Source organism: Ranitomeya imitator, chromosome 6 (genome assembly GCF_032444005.1).
Source record: "Ranitomeya imitator isolate aRanImi1 chromosome 6, aRanImi1.pri, whole genome shotgun sequence".
Taxonomy (NCBI): domain Eukaryota; kingdom Metazoa; phylum Chordata; class Amphibia; order Anura; family Dendrobatidae; genus Ranitomeya; species Ranitomeya imitator.
In genome coordinates this window covers 337962583-337979365 of record NC_091287.1, presented here as the reverse complement: position 1 = coordinate 337979365, position 16783 = coordinate 337962583, and the positions used below count along the sequence as shown (strand labels likewise).

The window sequence follows — 16783 nt, the reverse complement described above, 5'->3', positions numbered from 1 at the left end:
ATAATACAGTATGTAAAGGGGTGACACAGTAGGGGGATTGTACACAGTGATGTCACAGTAGTGCAATAATATAGTATGTAAGGGAGTGACGCAGTCGGAGGGTTGTACACACAGTGATGTCACAGTAGTGCGATAATATAGTATGTAAAGGAGTGACGCAGTGGGGGGATTGTACACACAGTGATGTCACAGTAGTGTCATAATACGGTATGTAAAGGGTAGATGCAGTGGGGAGATTGTACACATAGTGATGTCACAGTAGTGCGATATTATAGTATGTAAAGGGGTGACACACTGGGGGGATTGTACACACAGTGATGTCACAGTAGTGCGATAATACAGTATGTAAAGTGGTGACACAGTGGGGGGATTGTACACATAGTGATGTCACAATAGTGCGATAATACAGTATGTAAAGGGGTGGCACAGTAGGGGGATTGTACACACAGTGATGTCACAGTAGTGCGATAATACAGTATGTAAGGGAGTGACGCAGTGGGAGGGTTGTACACACAGTGATGTCACAGTAGTGCGATAATATAGTATGTAAAGGGGTGACACAGTAGGGGGATTATACACACAGTGATGTCACAGTAATGCAATAATACAGCATCTAAAGGGGTGACACAGTAGGGGGGATTGTACACACAGTGATGTCACAGTAGTGCGATAATACAGTATGTAAAGGGGTGACACAGTAGGGAGATTGTACACACAGTGATGTCACAGTAGTGCAATAATACAGTATGTAAAGGGGTGACACAGTAGGGAGATTGTACACACAGTGATGTCACAGTAGTGCTATAATACAGTATGTAAAGGGGTGACACAGTAGGGGGATTGTACACACAGTGATGTCACAGTAGTGCTATAATACAGTATGTAAAGGGGTGACACAGTAGGGGGATTGTACACAGTGATGTCACAGTAGTGCAATAATATAGTATGTAAGGGAGTGACGCAGTCGGAGGGTTGTACACACAGTGATGTCACAGTAGTGCGATAATATAGTATGTAAAGGAGTGACTCAGTGGGGGGATTGTACACACAGTGATGTCACAGTAGTGTCATAATACGGTATGTAAAGGGTAGATGCAGTGGGGAGATTGTACACATAGTGATGTCACAGTAGTGCGATATTATAGTATGTAAAGGGGTGACACACTGGGGGGATTGTACACACAGTGATGTCACAGTAGTGCGATAATACAGTATGTAAAGTGGTGACACAGTGGGGGGATTGTACACATAGTGATGTCACAATAGTGCGATAATACAGTATGTAAAGGGGTGGCACAGTAGGGGGATTGTACACACAGTGATGTCACAGTAGTGCGATAATACAGTATGTAAGGGAGTGACGCAGTGGGAGGGTTGTACACACAGTGATGTCACAGTAGTGCGATAATATAGTATGTAAAGGGGTGACACAGTAGGGGGATTATACACACAGTGATGTCACAGTAATGCAATAATACAGCATCTAAAGGGGTGACACAGTAGGGGGGATTGTACACACAGTGATGTCACAGTAGTGCGATAATACAGTATGTAAAGGGGTGACACAGTAGGGAGATTGTACACACAGTGATGTCACAGTAGTGCAATAATACAGTATGTAAAGGGGTGACACAGTAGGGAGATTGTACACACAGTGATGTCACAGTAGTGCTATAATACAGTATGTAAAGGGGTGACACAGTAGGCGGATTGTACACACAGTGATGTCACAGTAGTGCTATAATACAGTATGTAAAGGGGTGACACAGTAGGGGGATTGTACACAGTGATGTCACAGTAGTGCAATAATATAGTATGTAAGGGAGTGACGCAGTCGGAGGGTTGTACACACAGTGATGTCACAGTAGTGCGATAATATAGTATGTAAAGGAGTGACGCAGTGGGGGGATTGTACACACAGTGATGTCACAGTAGTGTCATAATACGGTATGTAAAGGGTAGATGCAGTGGGGAGATTGTACACATAGTGATGTCACAGTAGTGCGATATTATAGTATGTAAAGGGGTGACACACTGGGGGGATTGTACACACAGTGATGTCACAGTAGTGCGATAATACAGTATGTAAAGTGGTGACACAGTGGGGGGATTGTACACATAGTGATGTCACAATAGTGCGATAATACAGTATGTAAAGGGGTGGCACAGTAGGGGGATTGTACACACAGTGATGTCACAGTAGTGCGATAATACAGTATGTAAGGGAGTGACGCAGTGGGAGGGTTGTACACACAGTGATGTCACAGTAGTGCGATAATATAGTATGTAAAGGGGTGACACAGTAGGGGGATTATACACACAGTGATGTCACAGTAATGCAATAATACAGCATCTAAAGGGGTGACACAGTAGGGGGGATTGTACACACAGTGATGTCACAGTAGTGCGATAATACAGTATGTAAAGGGGTGACACAGTAGGGAGATTGTACACACAGTGATGTCACAGTAGTGCGATAATACAGTATGTAAAGGGGTGACACAGTAGGGAGATTGTACACACAGTGATGTCACAGTAGTGCGATAATACAGTATGTAAAGGGGTGACACAGTAGGGGGATTGTACACACAGTGATGTCACAGTAGTGCTATAATACAGTATGTAAAGGGGTGACACAGTAGGGGGATTGTACACAGTGATGTCACAGTAGTGCAATAATATAGTATGTAAGGGAGTGACGCAGTCGGAGGGTTGTACACACAGTGATGTCACAGTAGTGCGATAATATAGTATGTAAAGGAGTGACGCAGTGGGGAGATTGTACACACAGTGATGTCACAGTAGTGCTATAATACAGTATGTAAAGGGGTGACACAGTAGGGGGATTGTACACAGTGATGTCACAGTAGTGCAATAATATAGTATGTAAGGGAGTGACGCAGTCGGAGGGTTGTACACACAGTGATGTCACAGTAGTGCGATAATATAGTATGTAAAGGAGTGACGCAGTGGGGGGATTGTACACACAGTGATGTCACAGTAGTGTCATAATACGGTATGTAAAGGGTAGATGCAGTGGGGAGATTGTACACATAGTGATGTCACAGTAGTGCGATATTATAGTATGTAAAGGGGTGACACACTGGGGGGATTGTACACACAGTGATGTCACAGTAGTGCGATAATACAGTATGTAAAGTGGTGACACAGTGGGGGGATTGTACACATAGTGATGTCACAATAGTGCGATAATACAGTATGTAAAGGGGTGGCACAGTAGGGGGATTGTACACACAGTGATGTCACAGTAGTGCGATAATACAGTATGTAAGGGAGTGACGCAGTGGGAGGGTTGTACACACAGTGATGTCACAGTAGTGCGATAATATAGTATGTAAAGGGGTGACACAGTAGGGGGATTATACACACAGTGATGTCACAGTAATGCAATAATACAGCATCTAAAGGGGTGACACAGTAGGGGGGATTGTACACACAGTGATGTCACAGTAGTGCGATACAGTATGTAAAGGGGTGACACAGTAGGGAGATTGTACACACAGTGATGTCACAGTAGTGCGATAATACAGTATGTAAAGGGGTGACACAGTAGGGAGATTGTACACACAGTGATGTCACAGTAGTGCTATAATACAGTATGTAAAGGGGTGACACAGTAGGGGGATTGTACACAGTGATGTCACAGTAGTGCAATAATATAGTATGTAAGGGAGTGACGCAGTCGGAGGGTTGTACACACAGTGATGTCACAGTAGTGCGATAATATAGTATGTAAAGGAGTGACGCAGTGGGGGGATTGTACACACAGTGATGTCACAGTAGTGTCATAATACGGTATGTAAAGGGTAGATGCAGTGGGGAGATTGTACACATAGTGATGTCACAGTAGTGCGATATTATAGTATGTAAAGGGGTGACACACTGGGGGGATTGTACACACAGTGATGTCACAGTAGTGCGATAATACAGTATGTAAAGGGGTGACACAGTAGGGAGATTGTACACACAGTGATGTCACAGTAGTGCGATAATACAGTATGTAAAGGGGTGGCACAGTAGGGGGATTGTACACACAGTGATGTCACAGTAGTGCGATAATACAGTATGTAAGGGAGTGACGCAGTGGGAGGGTTGTACACACAGTGATGTCACAGTAGTGCGATAATATAGTATGTAAAGGGGTGACACAGTAGGGGGATTATACACACAGTGATGTCACAGTAATGCAATAATACAGCATCTAAAGGGGTGACACAGTAGGGGGGATTGTACACACAGTGATGTCACAGTAGTGCGATAATACAGTATGTAAAGGGGTGACACAGTAGGGAGATTGTACACACAGTGATGTCACAGTAGTGCGATAATACAGTATGTAAAGGGGTGACACAGTAGGGAGATTGTACACACAGTGATGTCACAGTAGTGCTATAATACAGTATGTAAAGGGGTGACACAGTAGGGGGATTGTACACAGTGATGTCACAGTAGTGCGATAATATAGTATGTAAAGGAGTGACGCAGTAGGGGGATTGTACACACAGTGATGTCACAGTAGTGTCATAATACGGTATGTAAAGGGTAGATGCAGTGGGGGGATTGTACACACAGTGATGTCACAGTAGTGTCATAATACGGTATGTAAAGGGTAGATGCAGTGGGGAGATTGTACACATAGTGATGTCACAGTAGTGCGATATTATAGTATGTAAAGGGGTGACACACTGGGGGGATTGTACACACAGTGATGTCACAGTAGTGCGATAATACAGTATGTAAAGGGGTGACACAGTAGGGGGATTGTACACACAGTAATGTCACAGTAGTGCGATAATACAGTATGTAAAGGGGTGACACAGTAGGGGGATTGTACACACAGTGATGTCACAGTAGTGCAATAATATAGTATGTAAGGGAGTGACGCAGTCGGAGGGTTGTACACACAGTGATGTCACAGTAGTGCGATAATATAGTATGTAAAGGAGTGACGCAGTAGGGGGATTGTACACACAGTGATGTCACAGTAGTGTCATAATACGGTATGTAAAGGGTAGATGCAGTGGGGGGATTGTACACACAGTGATGTCACAGTAGTGTCATAATACGGTATGTAAAGGGTAGATGCAGTGGGGAGATTGTACACATAGTGATGTCACAGTAGTGCGATATTATAATATGTAAAGGGGTGACACACTGGGGGGATTGTACACACAGTGATGTCACAGTAGTGCGATAATACAGTATGTAAAGGGGTGACACAGTAGGGGGATTGTACACACAGTAATGTCACAGTAGTGCGATAATACAGTATGTAAAGGGGTGACACAGTAGGGGGATTGTACACACAGTGATGTCACAGTAGTGCAATAATATAGTATGTAAGGGAGTGACGCAGTGGGAGGGTTGTACACACAGTGATGTCACAGTAGTGCGATAATATAGTATGTAAAGGGGTGACACAGTAGGGGGATTATACACACAGTGATGTCACAGTAATGCAATAATACAGCATCTAAAGGGGTGACACAGTAGGGGGGATTGTACACACAGTGATGTCACAGTAGTGCGATACAGTATGTAAAGGGGTGACACAGTAGGGAGATTGTACACACAGTGATGTCACAGTAGTGCGATAATACAGTATGTAAAGGGGTGACACAGTAGGGAGATTGTACACACAGTGATGTCACAGTAGTGCTATAATACAGTATGTAAAGGGGTGACACAGTAGGGGGATTGTACACAGTGATGTCACAGTAGTGCAATAATATAGTATGTAAGGGAGTGACGCAGTCGGAGGGTTGTACACACAGTGATGTCACAGTAGTGCGATAATATAGTATGTAAAGGAGTGACGCAGTGGGGGGATTGTACACACAGTGATGTCACAGTAGTGTCATAATACGGTATGTAAAGGGTAGATGCAGTGGGGAGATTGTACACATAGTGATGTCACAGTAGTGCGATATTATAGTATGTAAAGGGGTGACACACTGGGGGGATTGTACACACAGTGATGTCACAGTAGTGCGATAATACAGTATGTAAAGGGGTGACACAGTAGGGAGATTGTACACACAGTGATGTCACAGTAGTGCGATAATACAGTATGTAAAGGGGTGGCACAGTAGGGGGATTGTACACACAGTGATGTCACAGTAGTGCGATAATACAGTATGTAAGGGAGTGACGCAGTGGGAGGGTTGTACACACAGTGATGTCACAGTAGTGCGATAATATAGTATGTAAAGGGGTGACACAGTAGGGGGATTATACACACAGTGATGTCACAGTAATGCAATAATACAGCATCTAAAGGGGTGACACAGTAGGGGGGATTGTACACACAGTGATGTCACAGTAGTGCGATAATACAGTATGTAAAGGGGTGACACAGTAGGGAGATTGTACACACAGTGATGTCACAGTAGTGCGATAATACAGTATGTAAAGGGGTGACACAGTAGGGAGATTGTACACACAGTGATGTCACAGTAGTGCTATAATACAGTATGTAAAGGGGTGACACAGTAGGGGGATTGTACACAGTGATGTCACAGTAGTGCAATAATATAGTATGTAAGGGAGTGACGCAGTCGGAGGGTTGTACACACAGTGATGTCACAGTAGTGCGATAATATAGTATGTAAAGGAGTGACGCAGTAGGGGGATTGTACACACAGTGATGTCACAGTAGTGTCATAATACGGTATGTAAAGGGTAGATGCAGTGGGGGGATTGTACACACAGTGATGTCACAGTAGTGTCATAATACGGTATGTAAAGGGTAGATGCAGTGGGGAGATTGTACACATAGTGATGTCACAGTAGTGCGATATTATAGTATGTAAAGGGGTGACACACTGGGGGGATTGTACACATAGTGATGTCACAGTAGTGTGATAATACAGTATGTAACGGGGTGACACAGTAGGGGGATTGTACACACAGTGATAATAATAATAATAATAATCTTTATTTATATAGCGCCAACATATTCCGCAGCGCTTTACAGTTTAACAGGTTCAAACACAAAAGTCATAAGTAACAACGTTAACAATACAATAATTAAAGCAAAATAAGACGACCCTGCTCGTGAGAGCTTACAATCTACAATGAGGAGGGGGAGATGCAAAGTACAGGTGTGTATTTACAATGATGTATTTACAATGATGGTCCAGTGATGTCACAGTGATGTCACAGTAGTGCGATACTATAGTATGTAAAGGGGTGACGCAGTGGGGGGATTGTACACACAGTGATGACACAGGAACAGTTGTAATGCACACAGTGATGTCATAGTGATGTCTTGAGGCGAATAACAAATTTTCATGGTTTGGCCTCTGTACATGGATCATGTATGTATATGCAGACATAACGATGTCAGAGTTCAAAGGTCATGCAAACAGTGACATCAAAAGAATAATAAAGATTCCACCAACAAAGAGGTTCCGCAGGAATCATGTATTGGAGCCATATAGTTTTGTTGGGTCCCCCTTAGTTTTAGGGTCATATAGGAGCTATTCTTTTACTAGCCTAGTAGAGATATATATATATATATGTATACCTATATATATATATATATATATATATATATATATATATATATCTACTAGGGTAGTAAAAGAATAGCTCCTATATGACCCTAAAACTAGGGGACCCAACAAAACTATATGGTATATAGTAGGGGTGTATATATATATATACACTACACAAATGAAGTCTAAAAGGTAATCTCAGCTCTGCTGTATCTGTGGTCACATGAATGTAGGGTCCAGCACCCACCCCAGGAGATCCATGGGGGGCTCAGCCTCACACAGCAGTGCTCGGCGCCCGCGGCTGTGCAGGAGATTAGCTGCTGACCGCATTACCGGCTCCCAGCAGGCAGCAATCACGGCCAGAACGGCGGGGCCGGCACAGCTGCTGTGGGAGGCGGCGTCCCTTCCCCTGTTTGTCCTTCCCCGGTGTCCTGTTGCTCCACAGAGCTCTCCACGGTGCTGAAATCAATCCTCCAGCTCCGAGCACGTAGGTGATGACGCCAGTGCCACCATCTGTGCCTCCATCACTGCCTGCCACAGAGCTGTGCCCCTGGACATTACCTATACTTGGCGTGTTCAACTTTTACTACACGCTCCATCTTATACGATATATGTGTGTATTATATAAGTATATATATGTCTGTATGTGTATATATATGACAGTAGCAGGCGCTACGAGTGTGACGGTACAGGCTGGCATAGTGCCCGGGTGGATGCCCTCGGTGCCCGGTTACCTTTCCCTCGGCTGCGGTGCTAGCTGCAGACCTGTCCTCGGTCGGGTCCCATCCCTCCTGGTGCCTGCGCACTGACGCTCCGTGTCTGGTGTGGAGGACGGTGCCTGACACAGCACGGCTCGCGTGTGTGAGGGGAGGGACTGCCGGCACCCACACCGGCTAATAAAGTCTACAGCCTGCTCATTGTTCGATGGTCATTCACGTCGGACTAATTAATTGCAAGGCTTTGGGTGTTGCTATAGAAACAGGTCCTTAACCCAGCACCCTCCTTTTTTGATGTCACATTAAATAGGGAATTGTAGGATTTTCTATTGGTTTTACAAGTAGGTTAATGGTGGAAAATGCCTTCTGTAAGTCGTTAGATGGAGGGCTGCAACGTCTCCGCTGCTGACCTAAATTCTTCTATTCACATTTGCTGTCCTTCAATTTGAATTGATGTTTTTTTTTCTAGAAAAAGTAAGAAATTATAAGATATAAAATAATGATTGGCGGAGATTTAAAGGGGTATTCTTAAATTTGGAAGTTATCCCCTATCCATTCGCTAACTACCTGTTTGCTGAGGGTCCAACCTCTAGGACCCCCACTGTTTCTGAGAACTGGGAGTGAATAGAGTGAAGGTTGACCATACGCACTGCGGCTCTATTCATTCTCGTAGGAGTGTCGAAGACCAGCCGCGCGCCGCGCTCTGCCATCTCTGCCGGTCACATTTACAACGAATGGAGCTGCAATGCACATGGTCAACCACCACTCCATCCATACAGAACTCTCCAGAGCCTGGATTCTAGGGATCAGTTTGGGATCTGAGCAGTTGTACCCCAAAGATCGGGACATTACACTCTATCCAAAGAATGGGGGCTAACTTCCAAACTTGAAAATAACTCTGCAATAACTGGAGGGGATCCAGCTGCTGAGAACCATGCACATCCTTAGAATGAAAGCTGTGGCCACTGTGCAGCGAAATGAAATAGATTAACATTAGAGATGAGAGGATCTTTTGAAATTCATATTCACTGAATCCCCCCCCCCCCCCCCATAAGAGCCTATACTCCGCAGGAAGGAGAGAGGACCCCACTGACCATAAGACCTTACATTCCACAGGAGAGAGGACCCCACTGACCATAAGAGCTTACATTCCACAGGAAAGAGAGAGGACCCCACTGACTGTAAGAGCTTACATTCCACAGGAAAGAGAGAGGACCCTGCTGACTGTGAGATCTTACTCTATGACAGAGAGAAAGGACCCTGCTGACCATAAGAGCTTACATTCCACAAGAAAGAGAGAGGACTCTGCTGGCGATAAGAGTTTACACTCTACGACAGAGAGAGGACCCCGCTAACCAGTGGCATAACTACAAAGTTATGGGCCCCGGTGCGAACTTTCAAAAGGGCCCCCCCCCCCTCACCTGCTGGCTGCTGCTGGTCACACACTCTGGCACTGCCTGCCACCATGCTGCTCCAGGCCCCCCCTCACCTGCTGGCTACTGCTGGTTACATACAGTGGCCCTGCCTGCCACCATGCTGCTCCAGGCCCCCTCTTATCTGCTGGCTACTGCTGATCACACACCCTGGCACTGCCTGCCACCATGCTGCTCCAGGCCCCCCCCTCACCTGCTGGCTATTGCTGGTCACATACAATGGCCCTGCCTGCCACCATGCTGCTCCAGGCCCCCCCTCACCTGCTGGCTATTGCTGGTCACATACAGTGGCCCTGCCTGCCACCATGCTGCACCAGGCCCCCTCTTATCTGCTGGGTGCTGCTGGTCACACATCCTGGCATTGCCTGCCACCATGCTGCTCCAGGTCCCCTCTTATCTGCTGGCTACTGCTGATCACACACCCTGGCCCTGCCTGCCACCATGCTGCTCCAGGCCCCCCCCCCCCTCACCTGCTGGCTACTGCTGGTTACATACAGTGGCCCTGCCTGCCACCATGCTGCTCCAGGCACCCTCTTATCTGCTGGCTGCTGCTGGTCACACATCCTGGCATTGCCTGCCACCATGCTGCTCCAGGCCCCCTCTTATCTGCTGGCTACTGCTGATCACACACCCTGGCACTGCCTGCCACCATGCTGCTCCAGGCCCCCCCATCACCTGCTGGCTACTGCTGGTCACATACAGTGGCCCTGCCTGCCACCATGCTGCTCCAGGCCCACCCCCCTTACCTGCTGGCTACTGCTGGTCACATATATCTTCAGAAGACTTCACTTCTCTCTCCTCTCCTGTAAGGCCAGAAATCGCAGGATCAGTCAGTGCAGAGACATCATCGCTAGAGATGGGCGAACCTGAACAGTAAAGTTCAGCATCCGTACCGAACACCTACTGTTCAGGCATGGACACCGAACATGAACTTCACCAGGAAGTCCGTGTTACTGTTCGGGTTCAGCTGCCAGAGCACCGTGTGTTTGTTGCTCTGTCATATGCATGGCAGCGCGGCAGCTTCTGATCGGCGGGGAAATCATCCCGCTGGTCAGAGAGCCGCGGTTCCCATGCTGTCAAAAGACAGCGGGAGCACTTAGCTGTGATCGGAGGTATAAAATTTAACCTCCGTTCACTGGTGTCAGCTGATGGGACTACTGATCCCATCATCCGGCACTTGCTGCCGCTAATAACAGCAAGAGCAGGAGCGGTGGATGGGATGGGAGCTCCTGCGCTGTAAATTAATAATTAAAAAAAAAAAACGGTGTGGGTTCCCCTGTATTTTTGCTAACCAGCCAGGCAAAACTCACAGCTGGCGGCTGCAACCCTCAGCTGTCAGCTTCAGCAAGCAAGCTAGTTATCAAGAATAGAGGGGTCTCCACACTGTTTTTTTAATTATTTAAATAAATAATTTTAAAAAACGGCATGTATCCCCCCATTTTTGACAACCAACCTTGCTATAGCTGACAGCTGGGGGCTGATATTCTCAGGCTGGTAAGGGGCCATGGATATTGCCCCCCCCCCCCCCAGCCTAACAATAGCAGCCCTGTTCTGTCTTCCTCCACGTAGGATGCTGTGTGGATTCCAACATACGGCTAAACCTTCATCCACATCCCAGTAAACAGACTGTGTTGATGCGTAAGTCTTTTTTATTAGGGTGATGATAACCAAAACTATAACGTTGAACAACAATGGTGGACAGTATTCATAGTAGATGATCGAATAGTGAATAATGTTGATGTACAAGGTGGATGTTCAGTGAATAATCATAGTGGATGACTGGTGAAAAACTGTAAAGAATAACAGCATTTCAGTATATGCACATACAGGGTGCAACCACATAAATAACTGGGACATTACAGCAAGAATTATACAGAGTGCATTACACAGTAATTCTAACAGCACTGCCCTAATCTATACAAGAATGCATCTATCTACATGCAGAGTACACCTGAACCTAACTACAAGCTGCAAAGCACATCTGCCTAACTATATCTGACTATAGGAGCTGCATAAGGCTTAAATACTAACCCAAAACATAAGATGCATTAAACCTTTATAAACGTACCGAGATCCGTTAGGACAGGGGTAAGGAAGTAAGCGAGACAGGAGCACGTGTGCCTCTGTTCAGATCTGAAGAAAAATGGCTACTGAAGCTTGTCTCCACAAGAAGAATGTGGGCGGGACTCACCCAGAAGACATTGCTCTTAGGAGGGAAAGGTTGGTAAACAACATGAAAAGTAGGTAACTGATGACCTCCAGTGGCCACAACTTGAATAACAAGATAATTAACTTTCTGCACATTAAGATGGGCAGAACACTCCCCGCTTGGCATCAACAGATGCCACAATTAGTTTCTTTTGGGGAAAATAATAATACAAGCTCGGTAACGGGCCTGAGGAACAGTTTGTTTTCTCCAAGCTTGCACACTCTGACCTCTACTTTCCGCACTTTCCCATCTTTACTGGGAAGGGTCTTAATGACTAGGCCGAGTGGCCACTCGTTCCGATGTGACTGACTGTCTTTGACGAGTACAACATCGCCAGATTGAATGTTTGGGCGGTCTTTCTGCCACTTTGTCCTGGTTTGCAGAGTGGAGAGATACTGTTTCCTCCATCTATTCCAGAAGACGTTGGACACGCTTTGTACTTGCCTCCATTGTCGTCTGTAGAGGTCTTTGTCATTGAATTCTCCGAGTGGAGCTTTCGGGACACAAGTTTTCTGTGTGAGTAACATTGCAGGAGTAAGGATGGATGGATCTCCAGAATCACTAGAAAGTGATGTCAGTGGCCTGGCATTCATGATGGCTGAGACCTCTGCCAAGAACGTGGATAAACTCTCTTGTGTAAGTCTGGTGTTAGCTTGCAAGAAGATAGAGTCTAATATTCTGCGTGCTATCCCTATCATCCTTTCCCACGCACCTCCCATATGCGAAGAGTGTGGTGGATTGAAGGTCCAGGTACATCCTTGCTCACCTAGATACCTTTTCACATTAGCGATGTCCAGATTGGAAGGGATTTGGAGTTCTCTTGCTGCTCTGACGAAATTCGTACCTCGGTCAGAACGAATATGCTTCACAGGGCCTCTGATTGCGATGAAGCGTCGAAGTGCATTTAGAAAACTTGATGTGTCCATAGATTCGATTACTTCGATATGAACGGCTCTGACGGACAGACACGTGAATAGAACTGCCCAACACTTTGCTTCCGTAAGTATTTTTCTAGTCCGTCGTGTAGCCACAGACCAAGGACCGAATACATCTAGTCCAACGTTGGTGAAGGGAGGTTCAGAACGGAGTCTGTCGGGTGGAAGATTGGCCATCTTCGGATTTTGGAATGTGCCCCGGAGTTTGCGACACGTAACACAGTCGAAGATGAGTTTGCTCACTCTTCTCTTAGCTCCAAATATTCATAGTCCAGCTGCCCTTAGGTTTCCTTCAGTGAACAAACGGCCTTGGTGTCTCACCAAGACATGATGATGTTGAATCAGCAGGGTTGTTTCGTGATGACGTCCAGGAATTATCACCGGGTGCTTCTCTGAAACTTCTACCTCAGCTTCTTGAAGACGGCCACCGACTCTCAGCAGCCCATCTTGATCGACATTCGGATCGAGCTTCCTCAGCCCACTGACTTCAGGAATCTGTTGTCTCTTGCTGAGGTTGTCTATTTCTCTGCCATAGGTTTCTCTTTGTACGACACGAAGTATTATTACCTTGGCTCTTTCCAGGTCGGGAGCAGTAAACGCAAGCCTGCAGTGATGCCAACCTTTACAAGGTCTCTGGCTATCAGGTAGTGCTGACTTGTAGGACTGGGTTACATGAGATAGACAAGCTATAGCTCGAACAAGTGACTTCCAGGTGGAGAACCTGCTGAACCGGTGAGATTCGAGGTGGCAGCTTGAAATCTCTGTATGTAGAGCAGACACTTGAGGTCGGATCTCTTCGTCTGTGTCTGGACCCACTAGTTCGAAAGTTTCAGGCCTGCTGATGTGGGACATCGAACGGTACAAAGAGGTAGGACCTGTGAACCATGAAGTGTCCTTCAGATGACTGGGAGCAACGGATCTAGTCGCGTGGTCCGCGGGATTGTGGTGAGTAGGTACGTAGTGCCACTGATTAGGGCCGGTGGATCTTCTTATCCGAAGTACCCGGTTGCTGACGTAGACGTAGAAGCGTCGTGTCTCGTTACAGATGTACCCCAGTACCACCTTGCTATCGGTGTAGAACTCTGCATCCTTGATCTTCAGGCTCATCGCATCCGAGATCAGTTCGGTCAACTCAACTGCGAGGACAGCAGCACAGAGTTCCAGTCTGGGTATCGTGTGTTCACGAAGTGGCGCCAATTTCGTCCGACTCATAACTAACCCGATATGGCATTGTCCGCTTACGTCTATGGTTTTGAGGTACGCTACTGCTGCAATCGCTTTGACTGATGCATCACAGAAAATGCAAAGTCTTTGTGTTTTGACCTCTGTGGATGGCACAGGAGCATACGGTCGTTTCACACGAAGGTTGGTCAGGGCTTCAAGAGACTTCCTCCACTCTGCCCACAGGTCAGCCTTTTCCGCTGGAAGTGGATCATCCCAATCAGTAGTGTCTTGGGTGAAGTCCCTGAGCATCAGCTTTCCTTGGATGGTTACTGGAGCTACGAACCCCAAGGGGTCGTATAAACTATTCACGAAGGAAAGAACTCCTCTGCGCGTGAAGGGTTTCTCATCCTTGCTGATCTGAAAGGTGAAGGTATCTGTCTTCAGGTCCCACAGCAATCCAAGGCTCCGCTGCATGGGAAGGGGGTCGATGCTGAGGTCTAAATCTTTTAGATCGCTGGAATAGTCTTCAGAGGGAAAGGCTTCCATCAACTCTTGGCTATTGGAAGAAATCTTGGGTAACCTTAGGTTAGACTGAGCGAGCATGTCACGAGTCCTCTTTAGTAGACTGATTGCGGCCTCACTTGTCGGTGTGGACTTCAAACAGTCATCCACATAAAAATCCTTTTCCACAAAGGACCTGACGTCCGAGCCATACTCTTCTTCTCCCTTTGTGGCAGAATGTCGGAGGCCGTAGATTGCGACCGCTGGGGAAGGGCTGTTCCCAAAGATGTGTACCCGCATCCGGTACTCTTCGATGTCTTTGTCCGGGTCGTTGTCACGGTACCAGAAGAACCTCAGGTAGTTTCTGTGTTCCTCTTTGACGAGAAAACAGTGGAACATCTGTTGTATGTCAGCCATAAATGCCACTGAATCTCTACGGAAACAGAGTTATACTTCCAGAAGTCTGTTGTTGAGGTCTGGGCCCGACAGTAAGACATCATTCATTGACACGTCTTCGCATTTGGCACTCGAGTCGAATACCACTCTAATTTGACCTGGCTTCTTAGGATGGTACACTCCGAAGATGGGCAGGTACCAACACTCCTCTCCGTGTCGAAGTGCAGGTGCAATCTCTGCATGGTTGCTCTGGAATATCTTTCCCATGAAGGTAAAGAAATGTTCCTTCGTCTCAGGTGACTTCTGAAGCTTGTGTCTTAGGGAGATGAATCTGCTGTAGACCAATTCCTTGTTGTTGGGTAGGCGTCTCCTCTGAGGTCGAAATGGTCGAGGTGCGACCCAACTATTCGACGTATCCTTGATTATTTGTTGGTCCATGATGTCCAAGAATATCTTGTCTTCTATAGACATCGCTACCTTGTTGTCTTCCTTCGTCCTGTGGAAGACTGTACATCCTATGTGGTCTTGTTCACCTTCACAGGTGTGGTCTTCGTTGATAGGAACTGAGAAAGGGCAAGGTAGGGGGGTGCTGCTCGGTAGTTACTTTACCAGCAGACTATTGTGACACGGCTGGAAGAGAGATGGACGTCCATTTTCTAGTGTTCTGGTAAGCATAATGTTGACTGAGACCGGCTTGTGTGCTTCTCCTAGACAGACATCTCCTACAATGACCCATCCAAGGTCTTGCCTCTGAGCGTATGGAGCATTCCGTGAGCCGTTTATATACTGTATTCTCTAGTCTTATGGACTCGTAGTATATCTCTTCCCAAAAGTAAAGCTATTGGGGCTTCTGGTTCCAACACAGGTATCAGGTGGGCTATACGCTTCAGGTGGGGGTGATACGTTGCCACCTCTGGTGAAGGTATCTCAGACCTGTTGTCAGGAATCTGGTTGCACTCCAGGATGGTCGGTAGTGACAGACAGGTCTGGCCATCCATGGACTCCACTTTGTATCCGGTTGCTTTCCTCCCCGCCGTCTCGACGGTACCTGAACATGTCCTAAGGGAGTAGGGAGAACCGGGGCCTACAATGTTGAAGTTGTCAAAGAAGATGGACCTGGCTAAAGACCTATTACTTTGGTCATCTAGGATTGCATATATCTTGAGCGCTTTGTCTCTGTGGCCTGTTGGATAGATTCGGACAAGGCAGATTTTTGAGCAGGATCTTCCTCCCGTGAGTCCCTTACAGATCTCCGTACATTGAGAGGTGACCGCAGGGGTGACTTCGTCAGTGTTCTTCTGTTTCTCATCGTGCTCCTCTGCTTGTGACAACACTCCTGGAGGTGGTCCAGGATGCAAGGCTGTATTGTGATCCGTGCTGCTGCATTCTGCACATTTCACGCTAGCTCCACAGTTCCTGGTGAAGTGAGAGGTTGTAGCACAGCATTTGAAGCAGATGTTGTTTTCCTTGAGGAAACCTTTGCGATCCTCTAAAGTCTTCTCCCTGAAGGCTCTGCACTTTAGTAGAGGATGTGGTTTCCTGTGTAGAGGACACTGTTTACTGACATCCTGAGGTTTGCTCTCTTCCGTAGGGGGCTTAGTTGTCTTGTGTGGAGGACCTGTGGAATCAGTATCAGTTTTATGGACTGCCACGGGTGTCTTACTGGGTTTGACACCAGGGGTAGTGGAACATGACAGAGTGAAATCAAAACTAGGGTCATTTCTGATCTTGGCTTGCTGGGTGACAAACTCAACAAATACAGTAAAAGGAGGGAATGGTGCGTTGTGAATTTGTTTATACCGTGAACCATGTATAATCCACCTTTCTTGAAGATTGTAAGGAAGTTTTTGTACTATTGGATTGACACCCCTAGCAGTGTCTAAGAATGCCAATCCAGCCAAGTGACCTT

The 16783-nt window shown here is 46.6% G+C and overlaps 1 protein-coding gene across 1 annotated transcript in view; it reads right to left on the bottom strand.

Moving 5' to 3' along the window:
• Positions 1-8380, bottom strand: part of NRSN1 (neurensin 1) — a 40215-nt gene extending 31835 nt beyond the window's left edge. The window contains exon 1 of the mRNA XM_069730871.1: positions 8255-8380. The gene's annotated coding sequence lies outside the window, so the exon portion shown is untranslated. The remainder of the gene's footprint in view (positions 1-8254) is intronic.
• Between the last annotated feature and the right edge of the window lie 8403 nt (positions 8381-16783).